Here is a 21,421-nt window from a genome sequence, read left to right as displayed (position 1 = left end):
CAATGTTTTTACCTCTTTTAATCCTCAAAACAGTCTAACACAATAAACATTATTCTCCCCACTTCACAGGTGAATTGAGACTTTGATAATAAATAATCTGAGGTCAGAATGTCAGTGACAAATACTGCAATTTAATTCTAAACTCAGTTGCCTTCAAAGACTGTTCTTTCCCCTTTATACCTCAAATGTTTTTGTAACAGCAAGTTTTTGCATATCAAGCTTAATCAATCAACGGTATTTATTGATGCCCCTAGTTTTCCATATACTGACTGCATCACTCCCTTTTAATAGTCCAAGCTGCTGTACTCGCGATTCCTGACCAGGCTGTGCACAGTAACAGACTGAAATGGGAAAGGAGAGCTGTGTCCGGCAAAGTGCTCACTCAACTAAGATTAATGGCCTACTGCACCAATTCTAACATGCCAATCAGAAGCTGATGATTGCAACTAAACTCTTTTGCCCCTTGACACACCTTTAAGATTCCCTGGCCAAATTATAAGGAAGACCAGCAATGGTCCCTCTCTTTTTCTCACAAATTATAGCTGCTCTATAGTAAATGCTCAGATTTCCATTATCTGTAGAGTTCCAGTTGAAGAGCATAACAATTCTCTACTATGAAAATGTGAGAACCACTGACCATGAAACAACACGTTATTTAACTTATTTCACTTGCTCAACTCCTTTTTATACTTCCTAAGTATCCGTAATGACGCTAAAATTTTGCCTGTGGACCTAGATCCTAGATCACAATCGCGTGGGATACATATTAAATTGCAGAATCCTTGAATGCCTCCAGAACTAATGTATTACGATCTCTAGGTGTGGTGCCTAGGAATCTGCTTTCCTTAAATATACTTCTTTGAGGATTTTTTACATACATTAATACTACATGCACTGTAAGTTTATTTGCATATTAGTATTTCAGACAAATCAACAAAATTACAGACAAACCAACCACACCGCCAATATACTACAGGATCTAAAATTAAGTTGGGAGACAATGACAGAGATCAAAGATGAGGGGCAACAGTAGTTGACTTTAGGTAGCTAAGACACCTTTGGTGAAGGGATTTCCAGGAAGACAGTAGCACAAAGCACTCAATGTAAACCTTTTCAGGAAAACTAAGTAGTAAGAGTTTAGTGGATAGTTTTATGTATGTTCTGAGTTTTCACATTTTTCTTATTTTTGTAAATATTATATACAAATATTTTAAATATATAAAAATTCATATAGCTATAATATACTTAGACATCATAAAACAGTAAAACAAGTATCTAAACTGGCCTATTTTGTAATGGTCTGTGCAATCAGATAAAAACTTCAAATAACTAACTTTATGAAAATGATATAATTTGGTCAAAATTCTTACTGGCTGTACTAGGAAGTCTTCTCAAATTAGAACAAATTTATCTCTCTTCTTCAACATCAGTTACTTGCAAATTGATGTGAGTTGAGCAATTTTAACTAAACTGTGAGATTCTAAGGTGATGCCACTGTAATTTAAACCTCAATTAGTACTTCAAAACAAAATTATGAAATCACTCATTTAATTATCAGCATTTGCTTGCAGTCTCTAATAGAGGGATTACAAAAGACTTTTTAAAGAAGAATGGTATCAATTTTAACTAGCATTGTGAGCCAGGACAGTCTGCAATATAGAAAAATTCCATTTTGCTTTTCTTTATTTCTCTCTAATCTGCTACCTATAAAAATGCCTATTTCAGTAGTTTTTGTTTTTATATTTACTGTAGTTAATGAGCCCATTGCATTCTCTGTAAAACATTATCTGAAAATGTTGGTTGAGAAAATAAAACTGCAGTACTTAAAACCAACCAAAGAATATCTTTTTCCTCAGGCATATGGTTATATTATCTTTATTATTACCAGAACATCAAAATTCTCTGTGTCACAAGAAGTAATTCTGCTTTACTTTTATTTCGTTTAGTAATCAAAACTCTCAAGATTATGCTGTTTGCTTTTTTACTTTCGCATTTTTTTAATTTCAGGTAAACAGAGGTGACTTTCTTAAATGGTTTACTTAATAGACATTATTAATCTCATAGGATGTGCCATTTTTTTAAACAAAATCTAATTAAATGCATTTCCTGGAGAAGCTACTACCCCATTGGTCTTTTGTCAGTATCTGCACAGACATCTTACTGGGCCTCATTTATTGATGCCTAAATCTTTAACTTGAGTTAAATCTCTGACTTAACGAAGATAAATACTAATTCAGAATCCATCAGAATATAAAAATAATTTAAACTCTTCATTTATTGTGCATTACTTAATTAAGAACCATTGCGTTACCCATAGAGTTTTTATCAGAAGAAAACATTGTATGATTTTGAAATTTTTGCTACAAACATAAATGAACTCACAGAGTGTGTGTTTTAAGTATATTATACAGATTTTCACTAATTAGACAAGTTCCATTCTTATGTGAATTTTCTTCACCTTTGAAGAAAATATTGGATTTTTCTCTAAATGATATTATATTTGTTCATAAATGCCACTTAGATTAGCCGATCAAGGAATTAAAATTCATACATGCATAATAAAATCTGTTCAACCTAAGTGATTTTATACATACTGATATTGTTTATGTGATCCCAGTTTTGAGAAAATTTGAGAGCTACCAAGAAGCTATAGAAGACTAGTAAAAATTGGCGAAGGGTTAGGAAAGGAAACCAGAAATTCAAATCTCCAACATTTTAGCAAATCACTCCCCACTCTGGATCATACAAGTGAAGCCTTATGATTAGGCATTTGGGAACTGAATGTCTCATCCACCAGATGTCAGTATGACAAATCAAAATGATGGAGCCAGAAAGGCTAAGAAGAATTAGAAATGGAAACAGAGCCCTCAGCAAACTGGACTGAATTCCTCAGCTAGTCCTAACATAACAAGGAACTTGGATTTGCACTGAAAGCCAGCAGTCTTTCATGGCTATGAAGAGTCCATGGTAAATAATGTCTGAAGCCTAATTTCCCATTGTGTATTCCAAAGGCTAAAGTTACATAGAAAGTTTTTAACAGACCTAACAAGTGCAGAACAAACTTTCATTGGAACCTCTAGTGGCTTAGGATCAGCTCTGAGACACAACACCTATAGGGATTGACAGGTGCTGTCACTTCACCATGACATAACAGCATTTAAAGGGTGATGTTTTTCTGGAACAGAGGTTCACTTTCTTAAAATGAGTAGCAAACACAGTATTCATTCACTTTGCTGTCTCATTCAAATCTTAGGGAATAACCCAATCCCAGTTACATTATAATGTTTGCCAGAAAATTACTTTTCTTTATTAATTTTGTTCAATGTTGAGAACTTCACCAGAATTTATTAAGTACTTGCTAGGTTCTTGCCTCTAAACTGGTATATCTCTTTCTCTCTGTCTGTATCTGCATTTCCCTCTGTAATTCATTGATTCATCAACTGATGAATAGGTAAATAAAATGTAGTTTATAGATAGCTGTATGGATAGAAAAGCTTGTTTTTTTAAACAAGTCCAGTATTTGGAAATCTTTAGGATATAAATTTATACCTTATTATGTCGGCTGATTCTCCCTGATGAAGGCTTAATTCTTTATATTTTTGTAAGCTTTGGTTGAACCTTGTTGATTTTAGTTTGGGGGAATCTTATGAGTGGAAGAACCTGAGATTCACTGCTTGAACCTGGAATCTTCAAAGTGACAAAGTTTTGCCAGGTTAGTGGTGTCCCTACAATTCCTCTCTAAGGAAAAGCATCTCCAATAAATTCTCTGACTCTGTCTCCATCTCCATCCATCTCTAGAACATAGAATAGCTACATATAAAATAATGCAGATAGGGCTTGGCAAACTTTAGCCTACATACCAGCCAGATATTTGTTTAAATAAAATTTTAGTGGAGCACAGCTACTCTAATTTGTTTATGTATTTCATTACAACATAAGTTGAATAGTTGCAACAGAGACTGTACAGCCCACATCCTTCAAATATCTACTATCTGGTCCTTTAAGAAGAATTTGTTAAACACTGAAATAAAGAATAGAAACAACACACTAAGCCAGCAGCAAAAGGCTATCAGGAATGTTCATGAAGAATATTAAAAATAAACAAAACCACTAAAATGAAGAAAATAATAATTTTAAACTTAAAATTATCTTGGGTGGAAAAACACACACACACACACACACACACACACACACACACACACTAAACACGCTGGAGAGATATTGACAATAGAAAATTGGAAGACAGACACAACACAGGTAAACAAAAAGAAAAAATATGAATGAAATTTGAAAGATATGGAAGATAAATAACATGTGTGAAGTTTAATGGAGAGAATAATGGAAATGGAAGGAAGAAGATATTTAAAAGCCAATGGCTTGGTGAAAAGAATTGGTGCCAGGGATGCTTGGGTGGTTCAAATGACTAAGTGTCCCACTCTCGATTTTGGCTTAGGTTATAATCTCACACTTTGTGATTTCGAGCTCCGCATTGGGCTCTGTGATAACAGTGAGGAGCCTGCTTGGAATTCTCTCTCTCCCTCTCTCTCTGTCCCTCCCTTGCTCTCTCTCTCTCTCTCTCTCTGTCTCTTTCTCAAAATAAATAAAAAAACTAAAAAAAAAAAAAAAGAATTGGTGCCAGACCTGAACCTAGAGAAATAAGATGCTAATAAACACAGTAAAAATTGCATGTTTATTTTATTTATTTTTAAATGTTTGTTTGTTTATTTATTTATGAAGTGCCGAGGGGCAGAGTCTCCCTCTCTGGGAGGAAGAGAAATACAAGTAGACTCCACGTCATCAGCTCAGAGCCCAGCATGGGGCTCGAACTCAGAAACTGTGAAATCATGACCTGAGCCAAAATCTGGAGTCATATGCTTAACTCACTGAGCCACCCAGGCGGCCCCCAAAAGTTGCACATTTAGTCACGTGATATGGTAGCTGCAGTGCACTAAAACTAAAGAAAAATGAATAAATGAATAAATAAATAAATGAATGAATAACAAGTGATAAAAGACTAATTATTGCAAAGTAAAAAAAAAAGAAAAAAGAAGAAAAAATTAGACCAAGGAAAGACTTCTCAAAGCAACAAATGGAACCAAAAGATCAGAATAATATCTCTAGAATATTAAAAAGAAATATTCATCAATCAAAACTTTTTACCCAATAAAATCAGTCTTTCAAGAGTGAATAAACTTTAAAACAAAAAGTATTCCAAGGAATGGACAGGTTCACTGTAAGTGCTCATTAGGAAAAATATTAGGTATACATTAATAAACTAATCTCAAATATATTAATAAGTAAGATTAATGAAACAATAGCAGAATTTTGAAAAATCATCATAGTGAGATGTTTCAACATACCTCTTTTAATTATTGATAAGTTAGTTAGTAAAAAATTAGTAAAGACAGAAAAGATGAACCACACAGTTAACAAGCATGCTTCATGGTATAAGATTCTGCCCCCAAATACAAGTTGTTCTCAAGTATGTATACAACATCAAAGCCTTTGTATTATACAGATAATCTAAAAGCACAAAAATAAAAAAAGTGCAAAATGTTATTTTTTTCACATGATATTATTGTCTACATAGAATGCTCAATCAAATAAATGGACAAATTATTAGAAATAAAAACAGAATTTTCCAAAGTGAAAGGCAGTAAGACCATATTAAAATACCAATTGCATAAAAATGAATCAATTTCATAGTTTGTGAACTTCATCAGTTTAACCTCTCTGGGCTTTTAGTTCCTTATTGATGGAAATACAAAAATTAATCATAACTATTTATTAGGGGTGTTAGAACATCAAATGAGCTAATATGTATAAAACTCCTAGAATAGCTTCGGGCATATTATAATTTCTAAATAGGTATTGGATAAATAATGTAGTATTTATAATATTTTAGATTAAAATAAATATTTAAGCTATTGTGCACATTTCATTATCCTCCAGTTTAATTAAGAACCAGAGTTTCTAACACATTTATAAGGGCTTTTTTTTTTTTTTACAGGTTGATTTCAATGAAGGCTACCCTTATAATAAGCATCCTCATTTGAGTATTTTTTCACAAATACTGATAGTATCAATAAGATAAAAGTCAGTTTATGTAGTTTGCAAAATTTCTGAGACAAAATAGTACATAATATGATGCTGGGAATAAAATATCTTTTCAGCAAAATTTTAAGGTCTTCTGAATGTTCCTAAAATATTTTCTGTTTGGGAAAACCCAAAAGACCTTGCCGAAGATTTTGTAACAATTATAGAAAACTAGGCAAAATTTACTTTCTCCCCAAACCTATAATTGTGCTCTGGCCACTAAGATAATCTTATAGCAAATCTCCTTTTAATGTAAAATATATTTCCCCATAAATATAAAAAAAATTGTAAAATCTTTTGTATTCATTCTGAATATTCATAAAGAGGATGGTGAACTAGACAAAATCAAGATACCAGGAAACAAAAAAGAGTGCAACCTATGGTAAAAAAAAAAAATACATACTTTCAGAAGAAAAACATGATCAGAAAATTAATGACTTCAATATTATGAAGTAAAAAGAGCACTGGAGACTTTGTAAAAAGTAATGTATAGAGTAGAAGATAATACATTTCCTAAGAAATCAGAAGAAAAGGATAAATAGAAAGAAAACTAAGATGAATGATAAGATTCAGTGAACCAATTAACTTACAATAATTACAATTCAAAAGGAAGCAAACAGAGCAAATGGAGAAGAGCCAATAGTGGAAGAAACAAAGGGATACTTAGGAAACTCAAGGATGGGCATATTGATATAAGAAAAATAAAATAGAGCAATATTAAGACATAGCTTAGTGTCTAAGATTAACGCGATTTTTTTAAGTTTAAGAAAAAAGTAACTTGCAAAAAAGATTTCAGATTATCAGTTTCATCTGCAAAACATTTAAAATAAGGCTAATCTAAAATTTTCATTCACCACTACATTCCAGAGGATAATGATCAATCTACACAGAGGTTTCTTGACAAGTGATTTGAATCAGCCTGGGTATCATTACTGTGCCAAAGGAAAAGAGACATACCTTTAGCTACATAAGAGCTTCAAAATGAATACTAGATGACAATGAAGCCAATGAATATTAATTATATCAACAGTATATCAACATCGATTATACCAATATTTTAAGTTTTTTTTATTATCTACCTCATTAATTTCTGCTTTATGTTTTTTAGGGAAAGATGTCTGATTTCTTTGAGTATAATATCTTACTTTTCTATATACTTTGAATTGTTAAGTTGCTCATTTATATTTAATATTTTAAAGTATATATATAATGTTTTCTTTTTTACATGTACTATTCACATATTGATGTATAATTGATGAATGTTTGCCTAAAAAATAGATGAAACCTTGGCAAGAATGTCTCATAGAACAGAAAGACAAAAATAATTAACTCAGCATTTAGTACAAGGAAGTAGAAAACAAACAAAATAATCATAGAGAAATAGAAACAATGAAGGTAAGTACAGAAATTTAAAAACCATAAACTATAAAACTAATAAAAACTGAAAGACATTTCTGTAGTAAACAGAATTTAGTAAGAAAACAAATTAGGTGGGATAAATCAAGCTAACAAAAAAATAAAGAAATACAAATACAGAAAAGTAGATACTATATATATTCTAATCAATAGATAAATTATCTTAACAAAAACTAGAGAACACTGTGTGAAGTCATACTTACTTGAAAAAATCAATTATATGAAAGAACTTTTAGGAAAATAAATGATTCTTATATAATAATATATAAAAGACAAAGATAATAATCAAGGAAGAAAATAAAATGTTTTAAAACACATTTTAAAATATACTCTTAGAGTATTCACCTTACAATGTTTTAAAGATATCAAAGAAAAAAAAGCACATCCCAAATAAAACAAAAATTTTCTGTTATGTAAAAGAGGGAAAGTGAACTAATTCATTCCACAATGTTATGAAATCTATAATAACAGTGTAATCAAGATGTATTTACTAGTATCAAATGTGTGACCTGACATAAACAAGTAGAAATCTGGCAAAATACAGAAAACAACAGTTTTTAGATATTGAAAAAAAAAAAAAAAAGTGATGCAGGACTCTGACTATGAGAGAAGAAACTAGTAAGATAATGTTGACAATTGCCTTAAATTTCTGAGAAAAGTTTTAGACAGTACAATGACATGTGGGTTGAGAGCAACTCAAACAGAGCACAGCCTCCTAGCTGAGTTGTTGAATCAAAGATCAGAGTTCAAGAAGACTATCACAGAATTTTTGGTGCAGAGTACCAGGTCAGAGCTCAGGGAGTCTACAGCAGACAGAATTTTGAGTGCAAACTGCTACATCAGAATTCAGGGAAACTAAAGCAAAGAGAATGTTTGGTGCAGAATATCAGAAAAGGAGCCATAAGAAGAAAGAGCTCCTGAAATCTGCATAGGATTCCCCTTGAGTGAACAATAAGGAGTACATGTGTAGTGATTCTTCTTTATGCTGAGTAAAGAATTACTAGGAGGCTATAAACCAAATGATTCCCAGATCAAACATATGGCTAAGGGACCTTCAGTTTTGACTCACAGAATAAAGAGATGACATTGGACATCATGGACGTTCAGTAGAGTCCACAGAAGGTCTAACAGAGTTAACCTAATTTAGAGCTAAATTAAAAGCTACTCTAAATCCACCATGAACAGTAATGGAAAAGAATTGAGACTTCTGCCTACAGTTAGCCATGTGTGTGAGACACCTTGGAAATGGGTCTTCTATCTCCAAACAAACTTTAAATGACTGCAATCCTGGCTAATATCTGTTGGGAATTCCATGAGAGACAATGAGCCAGATTCCTGATCCACAAAAATAGAGATATAAGAAATATTTATTGTTGTTTTAGCTACAGAAACTTGGGCTAAACTTCAAAAATACAATAGATAATTAAAACACCAAGATAAATCCAGCTATCTTCACTGTTGAGTGCCCAGTCTGCAACACCAAAAGCCAATGCTAAGTCCCAATTTGTATCATCCCGTGAGTGGACTAACCATCTACCTTGGGGATGGTTGGACCCCTCTCATGGATAGAAGGTAATTCTTTGCCCTCTTAAGAAATACAAAATCTAGGGGCCCCTTGGTGGCTCAGTGGGTTAAGCATACAACTTCGGTTCAGGTTATGATCTCACAGTTCATGAGTTGAAGTCCCACATTAGGCTTTGCACTGACAGTGAGAAGCCTGCCTGGGATTGTCTCTCCTTCTCTCTCTGCCCCTCCCTCCTCCCAAAATAAATAAAGAAACTTAAAAAAAAAAAGAAATACAAAATCTAGGTATAGGTTTATTTTTCCTGCCTGAAGGACATGTGTAAATACTACCATTAGTCAACCCATAAAATACTTATTCCATCACCGAGGCATCCCCACAATATGCTCTTTCACCTGACTATACAGTTCATGACAAAAAGAGTGGTATTGACCTCACATATAAAGAGACTGGTCTTTTATCATTACTCATAGAGAAGTAGCCATTCTGATAAAACGGTAAAAATCATCTGCTGAAGTCTCCTGTATGTTCCCAGCTGGGAAATGACACACTGTGAGGTTGGGGTGCAAATTTACAGGATGTGATATATACTTTAAATCCACAACCAATGTATATTGACACTCCCCTATATAAGTAGGGTACAGAAGTCAGGATCGAGATGGGTGTGAACTTACAATTATACAGGTTTCCCTCACTATCTGAAAGTAAAGTGGAACTACGAAACATTTTAGAAGCCAACAAAGCGTAAAGCCAAGAAGCAATTACCATTAATTTATTAATGAAAGGGTGCCACTCTTCCTGCTTGGAATGTGTGCTACCTCTATAACAGCTCATTGCAAAACAAACGTTGAAGGCCATTTTCACTTTTTGCCTTTTTTCATGAAAGTGAAATCTTTGGATTTCTTTCACTAGCGAAAGCAGGTACTTGCTAATGTAAGTCTTTCATAAAAACAAAGTGGCACTAACACAAATTTTTGAAAAGTGAAGGTACCTGTACAGAATACCTGTATTTAATAACTTACTGAAGAAAAAAAAAACTTGTTTCACTCTCCCACAACCTTGGAATGATGGATTTAGAAGTTATAGTGGACAAGAGAGGAATGTTTCCAAAGTAGACACAACCAAGTTTCTAATGAATTGGAAACTGAGCCTGCCCCATGTCCAGTTTGCTCTCATCATGTCTACAAAACAAGTTCGAGAAGGGGTGTTGTTGAACTAGGAGTTGATGACTGATCGTGACTACCAGGGACATCTCTCATTCATTTTTGCAATAGACCTGGGCCATGGAAAACCAACACAGACTGTCCTCCCAAGATTCACATCTGTGGGAATGAAGATTTGGGTCATCCCACAACAAACAAACAAAACAAAACAAAAAAAATCTTGTTTAACACACTAGGGGGGAAACTTGCTGGCAGAGAAAAAGGAAACATGGAAGGTATACTGTTGACCTGAAATTCAAAACATTTCTTATTCCACCCTTATTTTGTGAACCTTTTTAAATCTTATGGGAATTTGTGAGCAGAGAAAGATATGGGGAATGCAGTAGCTATGTTTTATGTTACTCAGTGCTTCTTTTCTTACACTTCCCAACCTATGTGAAGAATACCTTCATGGAGAATATGAAAACTAGTATTTTAAATTTCATGTGAGATTATGTCCAGACTTATTCTGACACTTCATAATTATATGGAGGATGATGAGATTTTGTGCATTTACTATGTTAGGGAAGTGCAATTCTTATACAGGCAAAGGACAAGAGTGCATATTGAGGGGCAAAATGGCTGTTCTATAGTCTGCAATTTTGTTCTACTTTCTGTACCAAGAGGCCCACTTATATGGAATTTGCTTTCAGTTGTTTTTGGCCAATGGGAAACTGCATGGAATATCTAAGGGAGAGAATAAAGTGAGATGACAATATTTCTTCCCCTGGTGCCTGCCTTTCAAGGTCACCTTGAACTGGCCATCATTGTGACCAAATGTCACTACTCTCCTTAAAATGGCCAACTCTACACAATTTTCTCCAAGTTCTACTATCAGCTTCCTTTCTTATCCTATCTGGACTAGGAGCTTTAGCTGTTGCTTCCATGTTACTGCTGATTCTTCCAAAATTTCATATTTGTAATTATTTCCTTTAAATAAGCCTATTTTAATCCTATTTGCCATCTTATTGGGATTCTAACTCATATGTACACTAGGTTAGCTCTTAATAGCTAGAAATATTCAAGTTAAAGATAAGGCTACCTGGAGTGTGAAATTAATAAAAGGCATGGGCCATGTATAAGTTTGTAACTTATACAACACCAAATATCTACTAGATCTTCAAATATTTTTCCTGATAGAGTTGTGTTTCGTTTTGTTTTGTTTTGCTTTTTAATATGAAATTTATTGTCAAACTGGTTTCCATACAACACCAGTGCTCATTCCAACAGGTGCCCTCCTCAATACCCATCACCAACCCACCCCTCCCTCCCATCCCCCATAAACCCTCAGTTTGTTCTCTGCTTTTAGGAGTCTCTTATGTTTGGGCTCCCTCCCTCTCTAACCATATTTTTTCGTTCCCCCTCCCATGGTCTTCTGTTAAGTTTCTCAGGATCCCCATAAGAATGAAAACGTATGGAATCTATCCTTCTCTGTATGACTTATTTCACTTAGCATAACACTCTCCAGTTCCATCCATGTTTCTACCAAGGGCCATATTTCATTTTTTCTCATTGCCACGTAGTATTGCATTGTGTATATAAACCACAATTTCTTTATCCATTCGTCAGTTGATGGACATTTAGGCTCTTTCCATAATTTGGCTATTGTTGAGAGTGCTGCTATAAACATTGGGGTACAAGTGCCCCTATGCATCAGTACTCCAGTATCTCTTGGGTAAATTCCTAGCAGTGCTACTGCTGGGTCATACGGTAGGTCTATTTTTATTTTTCTGAGGAACATCCACACTGTTTTCCAGAGCGGTTGCACCAATTTGCATTCCCACCAATAGTGCAACAGGGTTCCCGTTTCTCCACATCCTCTCCAGCATCTATAATCTCCTGATTTGTTCATTTTGGCCACTCTGACTGCGTGAGGTGATATCTGAGTGTGGTTTTGATTTGTATTTCCCTGATGAGGAGTGACGTTGAGCATCTTTTCATGTGCCTGTTGGCCATCCGGATGTCTTCTTTAGAGAAGTGTCTATTCATGTTTTCTGCCCAATTCTTCACTGGATTATTTGTTTTTTGGGTGTGGAGTTTGGTGAGCTCTTTATAGATTTTGGATACTAGCCCTTTGTCTGATATGTCATTTGCAAATATCTTTTCCCATGCCTTTGGATGCCTTTTAGTTTTGTTGGTTGTTTTCTTTGCTGTGCAGAAGCTTTTTATCTTCATGAGTTCCCAGTAGTTCATTTTTGCTTTTAATTCCCTTGCCTTTGGGGATGTGTCAAGTAAGAAATTGCTGCGGCTGAGGTCAGACAGGTTTTTCCCTGCTTTCTCCTCTAGGATTTTGATGATTTCCTGTCTCACATTCAGGTCCTTTATCCATTTTGAGTTTGTTTTTGTGAATGGTGTGAGAAAGTGGTCTAGTTTCAATCTTCTGCATGTTGCTGTCCAGTTCTCCTAACACCATTTGTTAAAGAGATTGTCTTTTTTCTGTTGGATATTCTTTCCTGCTTTGTCAAAGATTAGTTGGCCATATTTTTGTGGGTCTAGTTCTGGGGTTTCTATTCTATTCCATTGGTCTATGTGTCTGTTTTTGTGCCAATACCATGCTGTCTTGGTGATGACAGCTTTGTAGTAGAGGCTAAAGTCTGGGATTGTGATGCCTCCTACTTTGGTCTTCTTCTTCAAAATTACTTTGGTTTATTCGGAGTCTTTGGTGGTTCCATACAAATTTTAGGATTGCTAGTTCTAGTTTCGAGAAGAATGCTGGTGCAATTTTGATTGGGATTGCATTGAATGTGTGGATAGCTTTGGGTAGTACTGACATTTTGACAATATTTATTCTTTCAATCCATGAGCACGGATTGTTTTTCCATTTCTTTATATCATCTTCAGTTTCCTTCATAAGCTTTCTATAGTTTTCAGCATACAGATCTTTTACATCTTTGGTTAGGTTTATTCCTAGGTATTTTATGCTTCTTGGTGCAATTGTGAATGGGATCAGTTTCTTTATTTGTCTTTCTGTTGCTTCATTATTACTGTATAAGAATGAGACTGATTTCTATACATTGATTTTGTATCCTGCAACTTTGCTCAATTCATGTATCAGTTCTAGCAGACTTTTGGTGCAGTATATTGGGCTTTCCATGTACAATATCATGTCATCTGCAGAAAGTGAAAGCTTGACTTCATCTTTGCCAATTTTGATGCCTTTGATTTCCTTTTGTTGTCTGATTGCTGATGCTAGCACTTCCAACACTATGTTAAACAACAGCAGTGAGAGTGGACATCCCTGTTGTGTTCCTGATCTCAGGGAGAAAGCTCTCAGTTTTTCTGCATTGAGAATAATATTAGCTGTGGGCTCTTCATAAATGGCCTTTATGATGTTTAAGTATCTTCCTTCTATCCCGACTTTCTCGAGGGTTTTTATTAAGAAAGGATGCTGAATTTTGTCAAATGCTTTTTCTGCATCGATTGACAGGACCATATGGTTCTTATCTTTTCTTTTATTAATGTGATGTATCACATTGATTGGTTTGCAAATGTTGAACCAGCCCTGCATCCCAGGAATGAATCCCACTTGATCGTGGTGAATAATTCTTCTTATATGTTGTTGAATTCGATTTGCTAGTATCTTATTGAGAATTGTTGCATCCATATTCATCAGGGATATTGGCCTGTAGTTCTCTTTTTTTACTGGGTCTCTGTCTGGTTTAGAAATCAAAGTAATGCTGGATTCATAGAATGAGTCTGGAAGTTTTCCTTCCCTTTCTATTTTTGGGAACAGCTTGAGAAGGATAGGTATTATCTCTGCTTTAAATGTCTGGTAGAATTCCCCAGGGAAGCCATCTGGTCCTGGACTCTTATTTGTTGGGAGATTTTTTTTTTTCAACGTTTATTTATTTTTGGGACAGAGAGAGACAGAGCATGAACGGGGGAGGGTCAGAGAGAGAGGGAGACACAGAATCAGAAACAGGCTCCAGGCTCTGAGCCATCAGCCCAGAGCCTGATGCGGGGCTCGAACTCACGGGCCGCGAGATCGTGACCTGGCTGAAGTCGGTCGCTTAACCGACTGCGCCACCCAGGCGCCCCATGTTGGGAGATTTTTGATAACTAATTCAATTTCTTCACTGGTTATGGATCTGTTCAAGTTTTCTATTTCTTCCTGTTTGAGTTTTGGAAGAGTGTGGGCGTTTAGGAATTTGTCCATTTCTTCTGGTTTGTCCAGTTTGTTGGCATATAATTTTTCATGGTATTCCCTGATAATTGCTTGTATCTCTGAGGGATTGGTTGTAATAATTCCATTTTCATTCATTATTTTATCTATTTGGGTCATCTCCCTTTTCTTTTTGAGAAGTCTGGCTAGAGGTTTATCAATTTGGTTTATTTTTTCAAAAAACCAACTCTTGGTTTCATTGATCTGCTCTACAGTTTTTTTAGATTCTATATTGTTTATCCATGCTCTGATCTTTATTATTTGTCTTATGCTGCTGGGTTTGGGGTGTCTTCGCTGTTCTGCTTCTATTTCCTTTAGGTGTGCTGTTAGATTTTGTATTTGGGATTTTTCTTGTTTCTTGAGATAGGCCTGGATTGCAATGTATTTTCCTCTCAGGACTGCCTTCGCTGCATCCCAAAGCATTTGGATTGTTGTATTTTCATTTTCATTTGTTTCCATATATTTCTAAATTTCTTCTCTAATTGCCTGGTTGACCCATTCATTCTTTAGTAGGGTGTTCTTTAACCCCCATGCTTTTGGAGGTTTTCCAGACTTTTTCCTGTGGTTGATTTCAAGCTTCGTCGCATTGTGGTCTGAAAGTACGCATGGTATGAAGTCAATTCTTTTATACTTATGAAGGGCTGTTTTGTGACCCAGTATGTGATCTATCTTGGAAAAGGTTCCATGTGCACTCAAGAACAAAGTATATTCTGTTGCTTTGGGATGCAGAGTTCTAAATATATCTGTCAAGTCCATCTGATCCAATGTATCATTCAGGGCCCTTGTTTCCTTATTGATCCCATGTCTAGATGATCTATCCAATGTTGTAAGTGGAGTATTAAAGTCCCCTGCAATTACCACATTTTTATCAATAAGGTTGCTTATGTTTGTGAGTAATTATTTTATATATTTGGGGGCTCCCATATTCGGCGCGTAGACATTTATAATTGTTAGCTCTTCCTGATGGATAGACCCTGTGATTATTATATAATGCCCTTCTTCATCTCTTGTTACAGCCTTTAATTTAAAGTCTAGTTTGTCTGATATAAGTATGGCTACTCCAGCTTTCTTCTGACTGGCAGTAGCATGATAAATAGTTCTCCATCCCCTCACTCTCAATCTGAAGGTGTCCTCAGGTCTAAAATGAGTCTCTTGTAGACAGCAAATAGTGGGTCTTGTTTTTTTATCCATTCTGATGCACTGTGTCTTTTGGTTGGCGCATTTAGTCCGTTTACATTCAGTGTTATGATCGAAAGATATGGGTTTAGAGTCATTGTGATGTTTGCAGGTTTCATGCTTGTAGCGATGTCTCTGGTGCTTTGTCTCACAGGATCCTTCTTAGGACCTCTTGTAGGGCTGTTTTAGTGGTGATGAATTCCTTCAGTTTTTGTTTGATTGGGAAGACCTTTATCTCTCCTTCTATTCTGAATGACAGATTTGCTGGCTAAAGGATTCTTGGCTGCATTTTTTTTTTCCTGTTCATCACATTGAAGATTTCCTGCTGTTCCTTTCTGGCCTGCCAAGTTTCAGTAGACAGATCCGTCACGAGTCTCATTGGTCTCCCTTTATATGTTAGAGCATGTTTATCCCTAGCTGCTTTCAGAATTTTCTCTTTATCCTTGTATTTTGCCAGTTTCACTATGATATGTTGTGCAGAGGATCGATTCAAGTTATGTCTGAAGAAGTTCTCTGTGCCTCTTGGATTTCAATGCCCTTTTCCTTCCCCAGTTCAGGGAAATTCTCAGCTATGATTTTTTCAAGTACACCTTCAGCACCTTTCCCTCTCTCTTCCTACTCTGGAATCCCAATTATGCATATATTATTTCGTTTAATTATGTCACTTAATTCTCTAATTCTCCCCTCATATTCCTGGATTTTTTAAATATTTTTCTCAGCTTCTTTTCCATAATTTTATCTTCTAATTTACCTATTCTCTCCTCTGTCTCTTCAATCTGAGCTGTGGTCACCTCCATTTTATTTTGCAGCTCATTTATAGCATTTTTTACCTCCTCCTGACTGTTTCTTAGTCTCTTGATCTCTATAGTAATAGATTCTCTTCTGTCCTCTATACTTTATTCAAGCCCAGCCACTAATTTTATACCTATTATTTTAAATTCATTTTCTGCTATATTGCTTAAATCGTTTTTGATAAGTTCGTTAGCTGTTGCTACTTCCTGGAGTTTCTTTAAGGGGAATTCTTCTGTTTTGTCATTTTGGATAGTTCCTGGAGTGGCGGGGAACTGCAGGAGTCTTCCCATGTGATGTCTGTAGTAACTTCCATTGGTGGGCGGGGCTGCAGTCAGACCTGATGTCTGCCCCCAGCCCACCACTGGGGCCACAGTCCAACTGGTGTGTACCTTATCTTCCCTCTCCCAGGGGCAGGACTCACTGTGGAGTGGTGTGGCTTCTGTCTGGGCTACTTGCACACTGCCAGGCTTGTGGTGCTGTTTCGATGGGATCTGGTGTATTAGCTGGGGTGGATCTGCAAGGTGCACAGGGGCAGGAGAGGCTGGCCCAGCTCGCTTTGCCTTTGGTTGTCCATTTCAGGAGGGGCCCTGTGGCACTGGGAGGGAGGCAGACCATTGGAGGGATAGATCTGCAGAAGCACAGTGTTGGGTGTTTGCCTGGTGCAAGCAAGTTTGGTGACGGTAACTGGTTACCTTTGGGACTTTGGCTGGGGGATGGGCGAGGGAGATGGCACTTCCCAGTGCCTTTGTTCCCCTACAAAGCTGAGCTCTGTCCTCCAGGGCTCAACAACTCTCCCTCCCGCTCTCCGAGCAGAGCTGTTGACTTATACCATTCCAGACGTTAAATCCCGCTGGCTGTCAGAACACACTCCATTCGGCCCCTCCGCTTTTGCAAGCCAGACTCGAGGGCTCTGCCTTGCTGGGTGGGCTGGCTGCCCCCGCACCCCCTGGCTCCCTGCTGCCAGTGTGTCTAGTGCTCACCGCCGCATCTCCGCCCTTCCTACCCTCTCCCGTGGGCCTCTCATCTACGCTTGGCTCCGGAGAGTACATTCTGCTAGTCTTCTGGTGGTTTTCTGGGTAAATTAGGCAGATGTGGGCAGAATCTAAGTGATCAGCAGGACGCGGTGAGCCCAGCATCCTCCTACGCTGCCATCTTCCCCAATCTCTTGTTTTATTTTTTAACTAGCACTTCCAATTCTAAGATATGATTATCAGTTATATACTAATACCTCCTGGAAACAGGAACAATTTTTTTCACAAACATTAAAAAAAAAACCAGGTGAGAAATAAAGAGCCAATCAGGCAAATAATTTATTGCTGAAATTGGCATCATAGAATTTCTTAATTACATTGTCTCTTTCTATGTAATAAATCCTAAAAATTCTCTCATCTAGAAATTTACATGATAATTGTGAATTCCTCTTGAATCTATTTATATCACATAATCTATATAACCATATCAGTAATGTCATCACCCATCATTTAAGAATCATGTTCTTGTCCTACATCGACCTCTTCCCCAGTTCCAGGGATGATCTCTCATTCTGCTCCTGGTTCTCTTATAATTCACACATTCCTTTTCCCAAGGCTATTTTTCCAATATCGGTTCAGTGAATCATTAAGCCCCAATCTCATTTCTCTAGATTAGTAATTTATATTTGTCCTTTCTTCATTAAGATTTTGATTTTTTTCATGGCAGAAAATTATTCATAAGGAAATGTCATCTTAGCTACCAAGTCTAGGCACTTTTAATTTCAAATCAAAGGCACTTTTAATTTGAAAATCTATAATAAGTTACACCTTTTAACTTAAGGTAGCTGACCACAAGGATATTTCCATGTATGTTAATTCAACATGTATGGAGCATCTAAAGTAATTAGGAGTGGTAATTTTTAATCATTTGTTACTATTACCAATATCAGATTTTTTTGCTGAGAATAAAAGTGACACAGTTTCACCTCTAAGGCACTCAGAGGCTAATAGAGTCATGCTGAGAAGTAAAAATCCCCAGGGAATTTGACAGGGATTCATTACATTTAGAAACCTTCCAACTAAGTCCTCTGTATTTTGATATGGTCTTCTTCCAGAGTAGGAATAATTTTGACTGTCTGACCTAAATTGGGGTTACTGTTTATTGAAAGTGGTTTAGATCATATTTTTTAAAATTTTTATTCTTGATATTTATGGTATGAATTTGATCATGTCTCAAGTTATAGCAAAACAATTCTGTCCACACCAAATAGTTAACAAACCAATATAATTTTACCAATATTATTGTCACAGCCATGAAATCATTCAATCCTTTAGGTTTGAGAAGAACTATTTTAAAGGCCTCATTCTGTTGAAATAATATTAGTTTGTGATAAAAATTGCCTAGAAACCAAACACTTAATCATGTTTAGACACTGTCCAAAAATAAAGGATAAAAGAGATAAAGAAGGGAAGGAGAAATTAAAAGAAGAAAATGGGAGGGAAATAAAAAGCAAGCAACAGAACTAAACTATGTGTTACCTTTTAAACTTTTTATATTTTTTCAAACCACCCCATGGGATTTGTTAAATTTGTTTTGGTGTGTGATATTAAACACATTTATGGCAGTTTAATACTTGGCTTCTTAATTTAATAATTTAGGGAATGAGGTAGTGTTGGAAAGGAGCAGATGTACTAAAATAATTAGTAAGAGGGGCAGGATAAATCAATCAGGTCAAATACATAGTTGATATTTGATAGTTCACACAAATTTTATTTTTTATTTTTTTCAATATATGAAATTTATTGTCAAATTGGTTTACATACAACTCCCAGTGCTCATCCCAAAAGGTGCCTTTCTCAATACCCATCACCCACCCTTCCCTCCCTCCCATCCCCCATTAACCCTCAGTTTGTTCTCAATTTTTAAGTCTCTTATGCTTTGGCTCTCTTCCACTCTAACCTCTTTTTTTCTTTCCTTCCCCTCCCCCATGGGTTTCTGTTAAGTTTCTCAGGATACACATAAGAGTGAAAACATACGGTATCTGTCTTTCTCAGTATGGCTTATTTCACTTAGCATAGCACTCTCCAGTTCCATCCACATTGCTACAAAGGGCCATATTTCATTCTTTCTCATTGCCACGTAGTACTGCATTGTGTATATAAACCACAATTTCTTTATCCATTCATCAGTTGATGGACATTTAGGCTCTTTCCATAATTTGGCTATTGTTGAGAGTGCTGCTATAAACATTGGGGTACAAGTGCCCCTATGCATCAGTACTCCTGTATCCCTTGGGTAAATTCCTAGCAGTGCTACTGCTGGGTCATACGGTAGGTCTATTTTTAATTTTCTGAGGAACCTCCACACTGTTTTCCAGAGTGGCTGCACCAATTTGCATTCCCACCAATAGTGCAACAGGGTTCCCGTTTCTCCACATCCTCTCCAGCATCTATAATCTCCTGATTTGTTCATTTTGGCCACTCTGACTGCGTGAGGTGATATCTGAGTGTGGTTTTGATTTGTATTTCCCTGATGAGGAGCGACGTTGAGCATCTTTTCATGTGCCTGTTGGCCATCCGGATGTCTTCTTTAGAGAAGTGTCTATTCATGTTTTCTGCCCAATTCTTCACTGGATTATTTGTTTTTTGGGTGTGGAGTTTGGTGAGCTCTTTATAGATTTTGGATACTAGCCCTTTGTCTGATATGTCATTTGCAAATATCTTTTCCCATGCCGTTGGTTGCCTTTTAGTTTTGTTGGTTGTTTCTTTTGCTGTGCAGAAGCTTTTTATCTTCATGAGTTCCCAGTAGTTCATTTTTGCTTTTAATTCCCTTGCCTTTGGGGATGTGTCAAGTAAGAGATTGCTACGGCTGAGGTCAGAGAGGTGTTTTCCTGCTTTCTCCTCTAGGATTTTGATGATTTCCTGTCTCACATTCAGGTCCTTTATCCATTTTGAGTTTGTTTTTGTGAATGGTGTGAGAAAGTGGTCTAGTTTCAATCTTCTGCATGTTGCTGTCCAGTTCTCCTAACACCATTTGTTAAAGAGATTGTCTTTTTTCTGTTGGATATTCTTTCCTGCTTTGTCAAAGATTAGTTGGCCATATTTTTGTGGGTCTAGTTCTGGGGTTTCTATTCTATTCCATTGGTCTATGTGTCTGTTTTTGTGCCAATACCATGCTGTCTTGGTGATGACAGCTTTGTAGTAGAGGCTAAAGTCTGGGATTGTGATGCCTCCTACTTTGGTCTTCTTCTTCAAAATTACTTTAGTTCAGACAAATTTTAGCAAATCTCACTTATCTAAAGTTAATTATCTAGAAACTGAAAATATTCATAATCTTTTAACAAAGTCAGAAGAAAGTTCCCCCATTTCACTAAACAAAAACAAAATGTTTTACGAAGCCGAAACATAATCGAAAGACACAGCACTAAAAGTTTGTCCTTAACTTTCTTAGGTTAAGGGTAAGAGTAAAATTTGATAATTTCTTTTTATGTATTTTTCTAGGCCTAACAGTGTTGAATGAATAAAATATGACTATATTTATAAAATGAATAAGTTGGAAAATTTTAATATTCTTAAGGTAGCATGTGATATAAATTGCTCTGTTAAAATAAACTTGATGATATGCAGAATATACCATTTTAATTAAATAATGCAAAAATGGTAAGGGAATTGACTGCACTTCAAATAATTTCAGGCATATCAGATACTTTCATAATATTATCAATCTTGAATTTATGTAGGAACAATAGTACAGAGAGCAACATACTCTTGTAATTTGTATTCAAGTAAATAAAGAAACTCAAGAAGGAATTGGCCTCATTAGTATATCCATAAGTACAAAGTTTCTGGAACAGGTAAAGACAAAGAGGAAAATATGAGCAGGGATAATTCAACAATGAAAGTTTTCAATGCATGAAAATATACATTAATCAAATTGCAGAAGAATAAAGGAATAAGTCATAAATTTTGTTAAATGTTTATTTATTTTGAGAGAGACAGTACAAGTTCATGAGTGGTGGAGGGGCAGAGAGAGAGGGAGAGAGAGAGAATCCCAAGCAGGCTCTGCACTGTCAACATGGAGCCC

Source organism: Leopardus geoffroyi, chromosome A2 (assembly GCF_018350155.1).
Source record: "Leopardus geoffroyi isolate Oge1 chromosome A2, O.geoffroyi_Oge1_pat1.0, whole genome shotgun sequence".
NCBI classification, from domain to species: domain Eukaryota; kingdom Metazoa; phylum Chordata; class Mammalia; order Carnivora; family Felidae; genus Leopardus; species Leopardus geoffroyi.
Note: the sequence above shows the minus strand (reverse complement) of the source record.